The following is a 16,845-nucleotide window of genomic DNA, read 5'->3' as shown; positions in this document are numbered from 1 at the left end:
TGGTGACCAGGAGCAGCAGGGAGAGGGGCAGGGAAAGTCACAGCTTTGGGAAAGATTTGAAAACAGACAGTACTGATGGCTGCACATGATAAATGTAATTAATGCCATTGAATATAAACCAAAAACCAAACCCACTGCCACTGAGTCGATTCCAATTCATAGTGAAAGTAGCCTTATAGGGTTCCCAAGGCTGTAAATCATTATAGAACCAGCTGCCTCATCTTTCTCCTGCAGCTGCTGGTGGGTTCAAACTGCCGATCTTTCAGTTAACAGCTGAGCACTTAACCACTGTGCCACCAGGGCTCCATATTTATACTTACCACAACTAAAAAAGAGAGAGAGGAACAAAAGTTAAAATGGTAAATGTTTTTTAATATTTATTTTTACCACTATAAAGAGAGAGAGATGTAGAGGGTGAAAGAGAGGGGAGATGCTATTTGATGTGGGGAAGCCCCCAAGGCCTCTCTGATGAGGGGACATGTAAGCAAGGCAGTGAAGGTAGAGATGACATGAGCCATGAGGGAGATGAGCCTTGCAGGGCATCAGAAGAGGGTTGGTTAACCTTGGCAAGGCAGGGGATTGTGTTTGTGTTTATTTGTTTCCAAAGCAAATTGTTTCTTGTGATTTCATAATATAAATCAAAAGCCGTTGGCCCACAATTCTGTTTTGGAATTTGTCCACAGGAAAAATAATGCATACATATATTTCCGTATACCAAAAAGCCAAAGCCATTGCCGTTGAGTCGAGGTATAGCCAACTCATAGCGACTCTCATAGGGTTTCCAAGGCTGTAAATCTTTATGGGAGCAGATTGCCTCATCTTTCTCCCATGGAGTAGCTGGTAGGTTCAAACAACCAAACTTTTGGTGAGCAGCTGAATCCTTTAACCACTGCACCATCAGAGCACCATATTTATGTACAGAATATGGAAAACATGAAAAAAAATGGAAATAATTTCGATGTTCAACATTAGGGAAGTGGCTAAGTAAATTAAGGCCACCCTTACAATGAGGGAGCTCTGGTGGAGTAGTGCCTAAGACATTTGACTGCTAACCAGAAGGCTTGCAGTTCAAACCCACCACCTACTCTTTGAAAGGAAGATTGGGCAATCTACTTCTGTAGAGATACTGCCTCAGAAATCCAAAGAGGGGGTCACTGTGAGTCAGAATCAACTTGACAGCAGTGGGTTTGTTTTTTTGGGTTTGGTCCTTACAGTGAAATACTGTGTAGTTATTAAAAAGATTTAAGAGGATATTTAAAGATATAGAACAATGTTCATAATCAATCACCAAGTCATAATCTGTATCTATTCAAGTACCATTTTGTGAAGAAAAAAATGTTTACGTGCATAAAACACTCAAATTCATTAATACCAAAATGTCGACAGTAGTTATTAATGAGTGACAGAATTAGTTAACTTCTGCTTTTTCTTCTTTTCACTTTTCTATTTTCCAAGATTTTGCATTGTTGAGTGCACACCTTATTAAGTTTATCATTTTAAAATGGTACTAAATAAACCTAAGTGCCCATAGTCTGCATTTCCTTTCTTTTTTACTTTTCTATTTTCCAAGATCCTTGCATTGAATGCATGCTGCAATAATATTTGTAATTTAAAAGTTATTCAATAAACCTAACTGCCTGCGATTCATATTCGTTCATGTGCTGAATGGATATTATTGAGTGGCTCCATTGTATTGGGTACCATGACGGTAACTTTCTAGTGATACCAAACAGATAGAAAGCGAATCACTAAACAATTTACATTGCCCTGAAGGGGCTCAGGTGGAGAGGTTGAGGGTGTCAGCAGCTTCCACTCTGATGGTGGAAAAACAGAAACTGCAGCAAGTATGTAGCTGCTGTGGCCGGAAGAGAAAGAGGTTCTTCCCTTTTCTCAGGGTACAGCTGCAAGGCCCTAGGGGTCGCTGAGGTAAGTGAAGAACTTGAAGCCAGCAGCAGACTCAGGGAGATCCACCCCAGGACAAGGAACCCAGACTTCTGACTTCCATGGAACCTCCTGGTCCCCACCCCCAGCATGAGGAAACAGGGTTTGTGGAGCCTTCTCTTCTCTTTCATGGGGTGCTGCGGGCCCCAAGGTAGACTGCACATGGCAGGTCTGACTCATGGGCCCTAGAGGATGTGACTCCTTCCCAAGAATTCCAAGGTGTTTTAATGGAGTGCTTGACTTGGTAAGGGAGTGAATTTAGCTTTTATGGGGAGATGCAGCCAGGCTTGGTCAATGTTATGGATTGAATTATGTCCCCCTAAAATATGTGTTATAAATCCCAACCTCTATGCCTGTGCTTATAAGCCCATTTGGGAAGGGATTGTCTTTGCTGCATTAATGAGGCAGGATTAGTCTAGAGTGTATTGTGAGTCAGTCTCTTTTGAGATATAAAAGAGATTAAACAAGTGAGCAGAGCAGAGACAGGGGAAGAGAGATGCCAAGCCACGTGCAGCTCGCCCAGAGCAGAAGCTCAAAGAGACTAGGCCCTTTCTCCAGCGTGGGCAGAGAGAAAACGCCCTCCCCTAGAACCCGCACCCTGAATTTGTACTTGCAGCCTCTTTACCTGGGAGAAAATTAATTTCTGTCTGTTAAGCCACCCACTCGTTGTATTTCTGTTAATAGCCACACTAGATAACTAAGACAGTTAGGGAGGTTGAGGCAGGGCCGAAACCCTACGGCCACCCCCAGCCTCTCAGGATGAGTCTGGGAAGATGTCTCCTGGTCCCAGACACCTCCACCCATTCCTCTTGGGCCACCACCTTCCTTTGCCACCTCCTATTCTCCTAGTTCAAACTGAGGGCACGATGAGGTGAGCGGGAGGACAGGTGGGGAGGACAGGACCCAAGGCCCTTGCTAGCCATGCTATTATATGAGGACAGCCCACTGCTTCTCTCTGGACCTCAACTATAAAGGTAAAATGGGGCTAAGGACACTCCTCAGACAGCTGTGTGAGACCCTCAATATTCACCCCCTTCACCTACCCTAAAGGGTAGACTGGACAGGACCTGAGGCTCACCACAGAGCAGGGGAGAGAATGTCAGAGATGAGTCACCTGTAACAGCTGTCTGGGAGGACAAGTCGGAGGGACCTGTGGCAGCAGGTGGGAGCCTGAGGAGGTAGGTCCCTGTTGTCTCCATGAGGAATTTCCTCCCGACACAAATACCTTGAGGAGTGCTCGCTTCTATTCCAGAGCCAACAGGTGATCAGCATGAGGGGACAGCTGGAGGAGGACCCCTGAGAGCTCAGAATTATAGAGCTTTGGGGGGAGGAATGGGGGTGCTCAGAGGGGCAGCCCTCTGTGCAGCTGCCTAATGGGGTGGCCAGGTGTGTCTTGGAAGCAATTAGAGAGAAACCCAAAGCACCAGGCCCTTTGCTTCCCAACTGTTAGTCAGGGTCTTCAGATGTCCCCTCCCAAGACAGGATTAAGCATGTAAGGATTTTATTAGGGAAAACGCCTATGTGAGAGAAAATGGGGAAGTCTGGGAGAGCCCTCAGATTGGGAGGCAAATCAGCTCCCCAGTGAAAAGCAGGGGGGGACGTTTGGTAGAAACATCCTAGACTAGCTAACAAGCTGAGGAAAGTTCAGCAAAGCCACAGGAGAGCTCGCAAGCCAGGCGGCCATCAGAGGCATCCTGTGGCTTTCAAAGGGGGCCCACTTCAGTATCCCCACCAGGCTACACAGCAGCCAGTGAACAGGGGCAGTCTGCATGAAGTGTGGCCTCAGCACCTATGGCAATGGATTTCCATGTGTAGCCCCTGGGCTCCTGGGCAATTACACGCCAGTGGTTGCAGGACTTTGAGGTGCTGGAACTGAAGGCCTGAGTTTAACCCCAAGTTCCCTAATTACTGCTGTGGGACCGCAGGCAAATGGATCAGCCTCTCCACACCTCAGCTGGCAATCAAACACTCTTCTCAGAGGGAAGTGTTGAGGAGGCCAACACCACTAGTAAAGAGAACTAGCCAGACCTAAGTTGTGTTAAGGAGCCCTGATGGCACAACGGTTGAGAGCTCAACTGCTAACCAAGAGACTGGCAATTCAACACCCCTCCCAGCAGGTTCACAGAACAAAGTTCAGTCACTCTGCTTCCTAGATAACCGTATGTGGCACTTCTACTCTGTCACATGGGGTCACTACGAGTTGGGAATTGACATAAGGGAAACCAACACCACCACCAAAGTGTATTAGCTCTTGTGTGGTCCTCCTCACCCCTGAGGCTGGCACAGCAGTTCTCAACTAAATCTGCCACTGCTGCCAGGGGGACCCACAGACCTCTCTCCTATTCCCTCACTCTTCCTTTCCACTCCTCCTCGCCATTTCCTGTCAAGACATCCCTGGAACTTGCACCTACCTCCTTTGAGAAGTCTTCCTGGCTTTCAACCACCACAGCCCTCCTCCTCCCCATCCTCATTGGAATCCCACCTCAATGGTTTAAACAGTTTCATCCCTGCTCACTGTTGACCTCCCAAGGGGCCTGTCTTGCCTTCCGCCTCCCTTAGCACAAAAGTGTCTGGATTGATGGGAAATTCCCCGGAATGCCAAGCACGCACTGGGCATACACTGCTGGTGTGGGGCAGCAGGGCTATTCATGTGTCCTGCTTCTATTAATTAAGCATATCTGCCTCCTGAGTCCGCTTCTGCTCTTCTAGGAAGGTTAACTCAGAGCAGGCGAGGGGACTTTCTGCTCTTTGAGCATGGGGTGAACAATGCTGAGGTCCTAGCCCAGCCAGCAACAGCACCAAGCAGGGCACAGTAGACCCAGGGACTCCACCTGCCCACCCCAAGGACCCAGGGCCTGGGACAGACAGTGGGGCCACTGCAAAGAGGGCACGGTGGTGGCATCCTCTGACCTCTAACTTCACAAAGGGGAGGGAGGAGGATCAACAGCAACAGCTCTGATTCCCGCCTCCCTCCCCAGATTAGCGACCCTCCATTCTTTCTACCAATTATGACACCAATCGTCCCACCCATGGCACTCACTACTTCCTTGCTGGGTTCGATGATTTATTGCAGTGGCCACACAAAACTTGAAGACAATACTCACAATTATGGCACTTATTAGGGAACCAACAGATACAGTTCAGGTTCAGAACACTCAGGGTATAATTCTTCAATCAGGACAGCCTCCCCCCTGCCATGCCCATAGGCACACATTTCTTTGGCCTTGGCCTGGCCTGCTTGGGAAAGTGTTACACAGCTCTTATAGCTCTGCCAATGGGTGTACCCCACTCTGCCAGCGAGCCTCCTACCCAAAGGCACTGAGCTTTCTTGCAACATGGGCCGAGCAAGCCCACCACTCTGTCTCGTATGGTCTCTCGGTTCTGCTGCCGCCGCTGTTGCCTTCTCTCTGCCACCATCTCAGCACAGGGATCCTGGTTTCAAGGATGTGCTCACTCCTGGCTTTTCTTTCTTGATGGTAGAGAGATCCCCAGTAAAATGACAAAACTGACCAGTCCCCACATTTGGGTTCCATACACCCTATTTACATAGCCCCACCCCCACAAGGGCCCATACATGCTATTTACATTGTTACAGGCTATCCAATCCCTTTGGTGGGCCACAAGCACCTCACATTTGCATAGTCCCACCCAGTCATTTGGTGGGTGTCACAAAGACCATGGCTAGAAGAGCCATATTAAGTAATTCACTGCACCGCACCAACCCTCTCTAAAACGTCTACCCCTGCCTAAGTGGGAGGGAGAGGCAGGGCTTCTGCTCCAAGGATGAGGAGAGCTGGGGCAAGAGGAGCTAAGAAGGCCTGTTCCTGCCTTCTCCTTCCCGTGAGAATAGGGTCAGGTGGGAGCAGGGTGTTATTGAAAGAGGGACTCAGGGGCGCCTTCCCTGAGTGCCCCCCACACACACACACACCTCCCTGTGAGGAGTAGCAGGCCTGGTCAGCTGTGATAACACCTAACACTTCCAATCAGTCTTTACATCAGGCACTGTGACTTCTGGGAGGAAGAAAGAGAAAGTATGTTGTTCCCACTGAGGAAACTGAGGCCCAGAGAAAAGTGTTGAGAAGCATATCTACACACCAAAAGCTCCCAGTCTCCCTGCTGCCCCACTGCCTGCTGGGAAATGTTCCGAGAGGCAGTCAGTGCCACAGGCCAGCTCTGGGTCAGCTCCGCCTCCTCATGCCTCTACCTCATACAAGTGCCTTTTTCTCTCTGGGCCTGTTTCCTTGTCTGTAAAACCTTGGCGGCACCTACCTTGCAGGGTTGTTACGAGACTAGCATGTCCTGTTTTCTCCTGAGGTGGCCCTCAACACCTCAGCCTGCCTGGTCCCGGCTAGGCACCAGACTCTGGGCCAGGCCCTGGGCTGTAGGTTGGGAGGCATAGCTGTCAATCTTGGCTGGGTTGGGCACACACAGGGAGGCTGAACCCACTGGCACAAGACTGGCCATGTTCTGAGTCCACTGTCCCAGGTTCTGAGGAGAACCAGGGTCCTACTCAACCCATGGCCTGGTTTCACTCAAGGAGGACCTCTGCTCCATTCCCAAGGAACCAGTGGCCCTGCCCATGCAGACCCCTCACTCTTCCCCCCACCTAGCCAGCCGGGTATGAATGGGTGAGTTCCTTTTTCCTCATGACCTCTGCCACCAGCCACCTGCACCTTTATGGAAACTGAATTCTGTTTCTGAAGGTGACCAGGACCTGGAGGAAACTTAACTCTACCTCACCCTGGCTATGTGACCTTGAGGGAGTCACTTCTCTCTCGGCTCCACAGGTCATGTCTATAAGAACTCTGCGCTCTGTTTCCTATAAACATTAGCTGGGGGCTTGGTGTGGGAGCCCTGGTGGGGTCTGGGAGGCTCTTTCCAGGATCCTGAAAGCCAGAGTCCTTCTGTAAAGGGAGGAGGGTGGGAACCACTCTTTGAAGCCTGCATCCAGCGAGCAGCCCAACCCACCCAAGCCCTGCACCAGAGGAGGGGCGCCAAGAGGGGGCCAGGATCTGGAGGCAGTGCGCTGCTCTGGGCTGCACTGGGACCTTCTCCTGGCGGCCCGGCCTGAGAACCGCCTTGCTCGTCCGCTCCCTCCCCCTCCGCTAGGGCTGGGCCTCCCGAGGGAGGGGCCGCCATCTGACCCCTCGCTCCCACGGGCTGGTGCGCAGACACGTCGCTGCCTCGGTTCCCAGACGAGCCGGGCTGGGCCCATCCATCACCAAGGCCTCCCCAGTCTCATCTATGAGTCCACACCCCTATTCTGGTTCCTGCCCACGCGCCCCCTCACCCCACTCTGCACCCCAATCCCTCGGCCCGGCCCACACCCTGGTCTGCCCCCCCACCCCACTCCCTGCCCAACCACCCCCACCCACATTTTGCACTACCCTTCCCCAGCCCCACCCACACTCGAGGTCCACACCCCGCACCCCCCACCCCGTACTCCCTCGCCTAGTCTAGGAACCGCCCCAGAAGCGCTGCGCTGTACGAATGTCCAGGCCCGTGACAACTACAGGCCGCGGGGCCGCTGGTGCTATTTCACCTAGGCCACCGCCCACCCCAGTGCACCCCAGAAAATGTGTTTCAAATAGCCATAGTGGTTTGCTACCGGACCCTTCTTGGCCTTGCCTTTGGTAAAAATCCGGGAAAAGATGCCTTTGTGCCCTGCAAAATACCTCCCCAGCCGGGCTGATACCTTGGGCTGGATCCGCTACTAGCTACTCTAGTAGAGTTAACACTGGACCAGTTAAACCCTCCTGCTAATGCTGGCTGCTTTAGTTTCCTTGGCTGGGCTCTAAGGCTGGTCACTCTTACCCCTTCTCCTTGGCCACTTCTTACCCCTGGAGGATCCCAGGCACCCTTAGCTCTTGTTATTTGCCATCGAGTCGGCCGGGCGGTATCACTACCGCGGAAGTAGGAATGCCCAACCTTCATTCTGAGGAGTGGCTGGGTGGGTTTGAACCGGCAGCCTTCTGGTTAGCAGTCAAGTACCTTAGGCACTATGCTACCAGAGCTTCTAAGCTTCTAGGCTCTAGGCTCTCTTTTTACCTGCTATCAGCTTCAGCCCCCAGGTAGCCTGGCCAAACACTAGGGCCCTGTGTTATCTCACTTTCCCTGTATGAGGCTTGTCATTGCATGTTGAATGAATGAATGAGTAAATGAATGAATGGGTGCATTTGCATCTAAACAGTCCTGGCACACTACCTAAAAGCCAAACTCACTGCCATGGAGTCAGATCCGACTCACAGCCACCCCTCCTTGGCTTTCTGAGGTGGAATCACTACGAAAGTAGATTGCCCAGTCTTCCTTCTGAGGAGTGGCTGGTGGATTTGAACCACCAGCCTTCTGGTTAACAGTCAAATGCCTTAGGCACTACACCACCAGAGCTCCCTAGGCCATGATAAAAAGGGGCTGGATTAAGCCTTGAGTTCCAGTGTTGAAATATCAGGAGTGACTGAGATATTTGTGGTGTGTATAGTGGGGTCCATGGCCTGCCTTGAGGAGGAGGTCACAGTAAGACACAGCTCAGTTTCCAGACCTAAAGCACCTTGCAGCTGGCTCTCTGGCCATGCTACATTCTGAGGCTGCCTGTGGAACAATTCAGAGGAGTACACGGATCCTCGGGGATTCCTGGTGGCACAGTGGTTAAGCACTCAGGTGCTAACCCACTCAGTGGCTCTGTGGGTGAAAGATCTACCCCTGTGCTTTCTAGAAAACCATACAGGGCACTTGTACTCTGTCACATGCAGTCACTATGAGTCAAAAATCAACTTGATGGCACCTGACACCACCACTGCCACTTGGCCTCGTGGGGACATCTCCTGCCGTGTTACTTCATTTGATCAGGAATCCTGTGAACAGACCTTACTATCCCCATTTCAGAGGTGAAGAAACCAAGGCTGTGTCTGTGAAGTGTGCTGAGGAAGGGCCCATCACACAGAGCACCAGAGAAATGGCCGCTGTGTTGCAGCTTCAGTTTGAAAGCACTTGGGTTGTAGAAGGCCGTGGTCTACAGTGGGAGCCCTAACTCCATTTTTAGTCTTGACTTAAATTCCAGAGGCCATTTGAGTTCTTTCTGACCCTTAAGCCAACATGGTGGCCCTGCATAGACAAACTCCAGGACAAACCTAGGGAGGGGCAGTTTGCCCACAGGAAGAGTGTGGTTGAAAGCAGATGATTGTCACACAGAACTAGGGAGCTTGCCTGAGTGTGTCCTTTCCTAATTTAAATTAAGGTTGGGGTCCTGGTATTGTCTTATAGCCCCTTGTGGCTGTGACTCAGGCTGCATGGTCATGAGTCAGATCTGGACCACCACCTAGCCAGGTAGTCAAGGCCCAGAACCAATCCTGTAACCATTTTTAATCTCTAATTATGTATGTATACCAATCATGTCCTTTCCCCTGCTTCTGTGGTCCCAGCCTGCAACAGTGATGAATCCATCTGCCACCAACCATGATTCTGTGATGATTCCCTTTGTTTTTGATCATAAATTATTGGCCCCATGGCCATGCCTCTGCTAACTCCATTCAGCTCTCTGTACTGTGTATATACTGATGGTTCCTCTCGTCCTGCAGGACTGTCTCTGTTTTGTCTTTGTCCTGTCTAAGGTTTAATAAAATTCTTTCTATTGAACCTGTTTGAATCCGGGGTCTCTTTTCCCCTGTTGTTGTTGTTGTTATGTGCCGTCGAGTCAGCCCTGACTCATAGCGACCCCTCCTTGGGTTTCCGAGCAGTATCACTAAGGAAGTAGGATTGCCCAACCTTCCTTCCGAGGAGTGGCTGGTGGGTTTGAACCACCAGCCTTCTGGTTAGCAGTCAAGTGCTTTAGCCACTATGCTACCAGAGCTCCTTCTTTTCCCCTACATCACTCAAAAGGTACAGCCAACGGACCCGCCTGTCAGATTTAATTCCTGAGGGACACGCTGATGTTTGAATCCCCCTGCTGGACTCACTGGCTGAAGCGCAGGAGCTCCCCAGGACCCTCTCAGGGCTGCCTCCTTCAGGAACACATCTGGACCACACCTCATCTAGCCAGACTCTTATGAGTGAGAGAGGCACAGACCCGTGTATGCACACACACACACGCACACGCACATGCACACACAGGGAGCTGGGAAACTGTGAGGAGGTGTCCTGAGTTAGGCAGGCTGTGTGTGCCGCCCCCCTCTCTGGGAGGGGGCACATGCCAGCATGGTCATGGTGGAGGGCAAGAACACATTTCCAGACAGCTCTGCCAGCCCTCGCCATGTTCCAGCTTGTTGACACGGTGATGGCATAATTACAGTTTCAATCTCAGATTAATAATAAGTCATTTTTGCAAACGAGGAGGCAGGTCTGCACTGGAAAGGGCCCCAACGGGCCTGTAGCCTCTGCTATCTGAAGCTGCTGGCCGCTGTTTGATGTTTTCTGCCGAGTTGAGACTTTAATAAGGGTGATCCTAAGCACCACCACCACCAAGGTAATAATAACCTTGCCCGCCCTATTGGCCTCCTGATACGAGATGATGATGGAATTTGCTTCAGAGAAGGTATCCGTGCACGTGTGTGTATGTCTCTACGTTTGTGTGTGTGTAAAAGGTACTTGTGTTGACCGGGATCCGGGTGTAAATGCAACCTAGTGCTTGCTTGTGTGTGTTTGTATGTCTGTGTGTGAGCATGTGTGTCTGTCAGGGTGGGGTGTCCACATGTGACATTAACAGTCCTGAGAGAGATCCCTGTCACCCCACAGAGAAGCTAACATCCCTTTCCCTCCCCTTCTCCACCCCAGAGAGACGGTGCCAAAGACTGGGAGGGGTGGCAGGGGCAGAGGAGTTCCTGACCGCCAATATGCCCCTGAAGAGAGCTGTGGGGTGCAGCAGGGACCCTGGCAGGGCCCAGGCCAGCCCAGCACCCACTGGGGCTCACAGGTAGGGCTGAGGACCTACCCGCATGGCTGTGTTCCGAGTGGGGTTGGCGAGGAGCTAATAATAACAACAGTGACAATATGAACCGCTTACGTGTGTTCTGAGCTTTCTTCTTTTCTATTCTCTTTTATCTTCATGATCTCACTTGATCCTCACAACCACCCTAAAGGAAGGTTAGGGCAAGTCCCATGACTCCCACTGGTCCCAAGTGAAAACAGAGCCTCAAGAAGTAAGGGGTGCAGCTGCGAGTCATAAAAGTGCCTGTGGTCAGAGCCTCAGACATCACTGAGTCCGACACCCTTGGTTTACACCTGGGGGCAGAGAGGCAGTGGGACTGGATTCCTGGACCTCTGCTTTGGCTGCACACTAGACATAAAGGGTCCAGCCTGACCCTGGACCTTCTCCATGGTGCCTGGGCCCCAGGTAAGAGTCCAGTGGGATTCAGAAGCCCAGTTCACATTTTCCAAATTTCCTCTGGAGCCAAAGGTATACAGAGTGACTGTAGATGGGGGTTCCCAAAAGCCTTGGGCAAGCCTGTGATCCCTGGGCCTAGCTCTCCATCCTGTTTCATTGAAGACAAGCCATAGGCTTGTGGCCTCCTAGGACAATACAGGCCTGAACCTGGCCCCTCATAGGCTAGTGACTTGGTGAGCTCATTCCCCATGGCTGAGCTTGGCCCAGGTGGTTTTAACAACCCTGTGGGTGTGGCCCACCCCTGCCGGCTGCCTGCCCAGTGCCCTGGGCAAGAGCGAGAGCCTCAGAGGAGGCAAGTGGCCAAGATGGAGGTGAGGAGGAGGTTTCACCTAGGCTTGGCTTTCTACTGCCTGGCTCTGCCTGTACCCATCGGGTAGACCGGCACTGCCTTGGGGCTTCTAGTTATTGTGCGTCTGAAGGTCAGGCCTGAGGTTGGTTTGACTAGCCAAGGGGCTGCCATGCTGTTCCTCTAGCTGAGCTGTCTGGCTGCCATGAAGTTCAAAGCAATTGGAGACAATGGCTAATTGTGCCCAATGGAGGAGTCCTGGTGGATAGCTCTCAACTATTGAGACTGAGGTTGGGCATCACTCAGAGGCAGGCAATGAGACAGGGCCAGGGCCCAGCCTGAGACAGGGGTTCTATATTCTTTCTGTGAGGCTGGGGACAAAGGTCAGATGAAGGGCCCACCCAAGAGCCCCTTCTGAGAAGGCCTTTTCTCTCTGCAGTACAGTAAATTGCTTAATATGGCCCTTCTCACAATAGTCCTCCATTTTGTGATATATTGTAAATCCTAGTCTCTGTGCCTGTTTAGAAGGAGCTCTGGTGGCATAGTGGGTAAGGCGTTTGGCTGCTAACCAAAAGGTCAGTCGTTCAAATCCACCAGCTGCTCCGCAGGAGAAAGATGAGGCAATCTACTTCTGTAAAGATTTATAGCCTTGGAAACCCAATGGGGGTCGCTGTGAGTTGCAATCAACTCAATGACTGTGGGTTTGGTTTTGGGTTTTATGCCTGCTTAGGGTGAGATGCACCTTGAGTCCTGCCTTGCTAGAGGGTGTAACTCAAGTCACCACCCTTAGTTTCCTTGATGACATACATGTGACTATGTTGGCAAAGTTCTCTTTCTGGCTCTGTATCCTGCACTTGGTTCATCTTCATTTCACCCCTGGACTTGCCATCTATGACTTACCGATTGGAGATTGCCAGCCCCTGCAACCACATCGGTGAGGGGAATCCTCCAGGCCTACACCTGACCCACATATTTGGGACTTGCTGGCCTCGCAGCCTCCACCACCACGTAAGCCGTTTCCTTGGCAGTTTGTGAGTTCTGTGAGATGTTACAGTGAAATATGGAACCCTAAGACAGGAAGGAGAAGACTGAGGAGAGGAGGAGGAATGGTTGATGTTAGAGATGATGGAGTGGTGAAACAGTTTGGAAAAGTTGGTCATTTAGGACATCTTTTACCTCTGCCTCACAGGGACCACGCTTGTGATTCGAGCGCTCTCCCAAAAGCATGGTTTCCATGGATCCTCCACTCAAAACCCCTCCAGAACTCCAGAATAAAGAACTACTGTAGCTTTAACCAGGAGCTCTGTTGGCGTAGTGCCTAAGGCATTTGACTGCTAACCAGAAGGCCGGTGGTTCAAACCCACCAGCCACTCCTTGGAAGAAAGATTGGGCAATCTCCTTCCATCGAGATACTGCCTCGGAAACCCAAGGAGGGGTCACCATGAGTGGAATCTGACTCAATGGCAGTGAGTTTGGTTTTTTGGTTTTTGGTGACTTTAACCTGCTACTCAAAACCCTTTCCAAAGTGAAACCAACCCACCCCTCTGTCCACACCACACTCCTCTTAGGGCCTTCGCCTGATCAACCTCAACCCCACTGTGAATGTGACTCTTCCTCCTCCTGTCCATCTGTCTATCTGAATCTTGGCCAGTTTTTCAAACACCACTTGAGCTCCCGTCTCCTTACAATGCACCCGGCACAGTGCCTGGCACCTGTGAACATGGAACAAGCATCTCCCAAATGTACAAATGAATGAGGGGCTGAGTGAATACGTGTCTGGCCGGAAGGCCCTGGCCTGAGCTGCTCTCTCTGTGCCTTGAACCCTGAAGTATAGGAGCTTTTCTCTGAGTAAAAGGTAGGCCCCTGAAGCCAGGCAGAGCTAAGCAATCCCATTCTGTGTCTTTGGGGGCCCCAGCACACCTGCTGGGAGCCGAGATCCACTTGTTGATTAAAAGATTGAAAAATGAGGAGGAGCCTTGTCAAACCAATGATGAAATTTCTTTAATGCACAGTGTCTTTATTCAGATACTATTTTCCATTTACTGAGAAGAATAGACATGTTCTCCTGTCTTTGTCTTCTGTTTTTTGGGGGGGCTTTGGGTTTGTTTTCTGCCTCTGCTACCTGCTTATAATATTAACAATAGATACGAATTATTGTTTCCTCTGGGTCTGGCACCATCCTAAGTGCATTGCATATAATAACTCATTTAAGCTCTGCGTAACCCAACCAAGTTACGTAGCTCCCAGCCAAGGGCAATTTTGTTCCCAAGGGACATTTTCCAATGTTTGAAGACATTTATGGCTGTCACAACTGGGGAAAGCAAGTGTTACTGGAGTATAGTGGGGGGAAGATATTGCTAATCATGCTACAAAGCACAGGACAGGCCCCTGACAACAAAGAATTTTCTGGTACCAAATGTGGATTGCGTGAAAATTGAGAAACCCAACTCTAAGCCTTAGAGTCTAAGGAAAGGTCTATGATCATTGTCCTACTTTACTAATGAGACAACTGAGGCTCAGAGAAGTTAAGTAACTTCCCCAAGGTTACATGCTAGTGTTAACTCAAGCAGTCTGGTACCACAGTCCACCACTATGGGCCACTACATTCTTCAGCCTCACCATGTGACAGTCTCACTGCAGCCCTATGGCCAGGATCCCCTTCCTTGTGGACAGCCCTGTCTGCCTACCCACAACACCAAAAAAAAAAAAAAAAAAAAAAATCTCACTGCTGTTGAGTCAATTCTGACTCACAGTGACTCCTCCTTGGATTTCCAAGGTGGTATCACACTAAGGCCACCTCAAAATCAGAGAGAGGAGTGGCCCCCTCAGTATCAAGGTGAGGATCACTGAGTGTTTAAACACATTCTGCCACCTCGGAGATCCTGGAGTGGCTTGAACCAAGCCTCCCTCCCTTGCCCCCACTCCCCTGCCACAGCCTCTCTGACCTCCCTTTTCAGACCCAGTGCAGGCCCAGTGTGGAGGGTAGAAAGGGGCTAGGGATGAAGGCCACCTCCTTCTTCAACCACATACCCCCAGGCCCCTTGCCCTCAGCACACAGAGGGGCCTTAGGCAGCCCTCTCTGGTTGGCCTACAGCCTGAGGACAGTCGGTGGGTCCAGAGGTCTTGTTGCAGCCAAAGAAGGGGATGACTACTAGACTGATGTGAGGTTAGGGGTGTCAGGCTGCCCCAGGCGCCACAGGGCTTGGGCTGAAGAGGAAGCGACAGTTGAAATAAGGAACCCGCTGAGGCCCTGCAGACAGCAGGGAGGAGGAAGAGGCCCTGTGCAGGAGGGAAGTGCCTCGAGCCTCTCCGGCCCCATCCCCAGCTTGGTCTGGCCTCCAGCCACTTCTAAATGGTTGGCTAAGGTGAGGGGTCCAGGCTGGACCAGGTACAGGAAAAGCCAGATGATGCAGTGAGAAATGCCCTCACCTGCTGGCTTATCGCTTCTCATGGGAGGGTGGCAGGCAAGGAGACACCCATCCTTGTCCTCACTCAATTTTATGGGCAGGGCTTTCCACAATCCAAGACTCCTGCTGCCAATCATCTTTCTGCCAAGAAAGATAGCAGAAGGAGGCATAGGCAAAAACCACACGAGACTCTCGAGGGGCAGTGAATTGAGGAGAAACTACAAGAGGGAAATCCATGGAGGAGGAGGAAACCATATGGGGCTAGGAGTAAGGCTGCTCCCTGCAGGAACCCTGGGGTGGCAGCATGGGTCCCTCAAAGACCCCGCCACAGCCCCCCCACTAGACCCTCCATAGGACCCCCTACAAATGTCCCTCCACAGACTCCTCCCCTGGGCCCCTCTAACACTTCAGACCACCTGCCTCGAAAGGCTGCCCATCTCCAGGGAGCAGCTCCTTCAGGCCTCCCTACAAATCCCACTGGAGTCTCAGCAACCCCGAGGGGGCAGTCCACTTCTCTCGGTAAAAGTCAGATCCTCCAGCTGCTTCCAGATATATCACCAATCCTCAAGTCTTCTCTCTGTGAAGTTAAGCAGCTCCCTCCCACCTCTGCAGGAGGCCCTCTAAGAATGTGCTTAAAGGAAGGGGGAGAGATGTTGTTATGTGCCTTCCAGTCGGACCCAACTCATAGTGACCCCTCCTTGGGTTTCCAAGGCAGTATCTCTATGGAAGTAGATTGACCTATCTTTCTCCTGAGGAGTGGCTGGTGGGTTTGAACCGCCAGCCTTCTGGTTAGCAGTCAAGTGCCTTAGGCACTGCGCTACCAGAGTTTCCAGGGGAGAGATAGGAAGAGCAATAATAAACACTCCCACTCTCCACTTATCAACGATCTCGTTATCAGACATTTTGTATTTACAACCATAGCAAAAAAATCTCCTGCCTATTTTGTCCATTAACAAGGCACATCTGGCAAATCTCCTGACTATTTTGTACATTAACAAGGCACATCTGGCAGTGATGGATGCCAATGTGCAAGGTGAGTAACGCTGTCTGAAGGTTAACGTTATGTGTCAGCTTGGCTGGGCCATGGTTCTTAGTGATTTGGTGGTTATGGAAGGATGTAGCCATCCTCCATTTTGCGATCTGATGAGGTCACTTCCATTTTCACATAATGCCAATTTTCACATTCAGACCTGCTCTTTGGAATTAACCATGTGGAAATGAAGAGTGGGCATAGTGCATTTATTATACTTGTCACATGTTATCGCATTCATCCTCACCGTGTGCTCATTGCTACTTCCCTAGCACCTGCAACATTGCTGAACACAAAAAGCACTTGGGTCAAAATTAACGGATAATTCCTTAGAACAATCAACTATAAGAGACCAAACAGGCAATATTTGCCTAAAAGCAAAGGTGAGAAGGCAAGGAGGGGCAGGGAAATTGGAGAGATGGAAACAGGGAAGGCAGGGAAGAAACAGAGAGAGTGCAGACACATTGCAGGGACAACAACCAATGACACAGAACAATTTGTGTACGAATTGTTCAATGGGAAACCAATATACTCTGTAAACTTTCACCTAAAGCACAATAAAATGTTCAAAAATAAATTCGTGGACAACCTTTAAGGCAGGCACTATCATTGTTCCCATTTTACAGGTGCTGAAGCTGAGGCACAGGAAGTCAAGTTATTGTCCAGGGTCACATAGTGGTCTGGTTTAAAAGTACATAGTCTTTACCCTCTCCTACTCCTGGCACCCTTCATTTCTCCTTTTCAGTACTTGTCACAATTTGGGATTTTATATTTTTAGTTCCACAAGATGATAAGCTCCTTGAGG

The sequence above is a fragment of the Orycteropus afer genome, unplaced genomic scaffold (genome assembly GCF_000298275.1).
Source record: "Orycteropus afer afer isolate SDZICR_OR568_19922 unplaced genomic scaffold, OryAfe1.0 scaffold00113, whole genome shotgun sequence".
Lineage (NCBI taxonomy): Eukaryota > Metazoa > Chordata > Mammalia > Tubulidentata > Orycteropodidae > Orycteropus > Orycteropus afer.
This window is presented reverse-complemented; position numbering follows the sequence as displayed.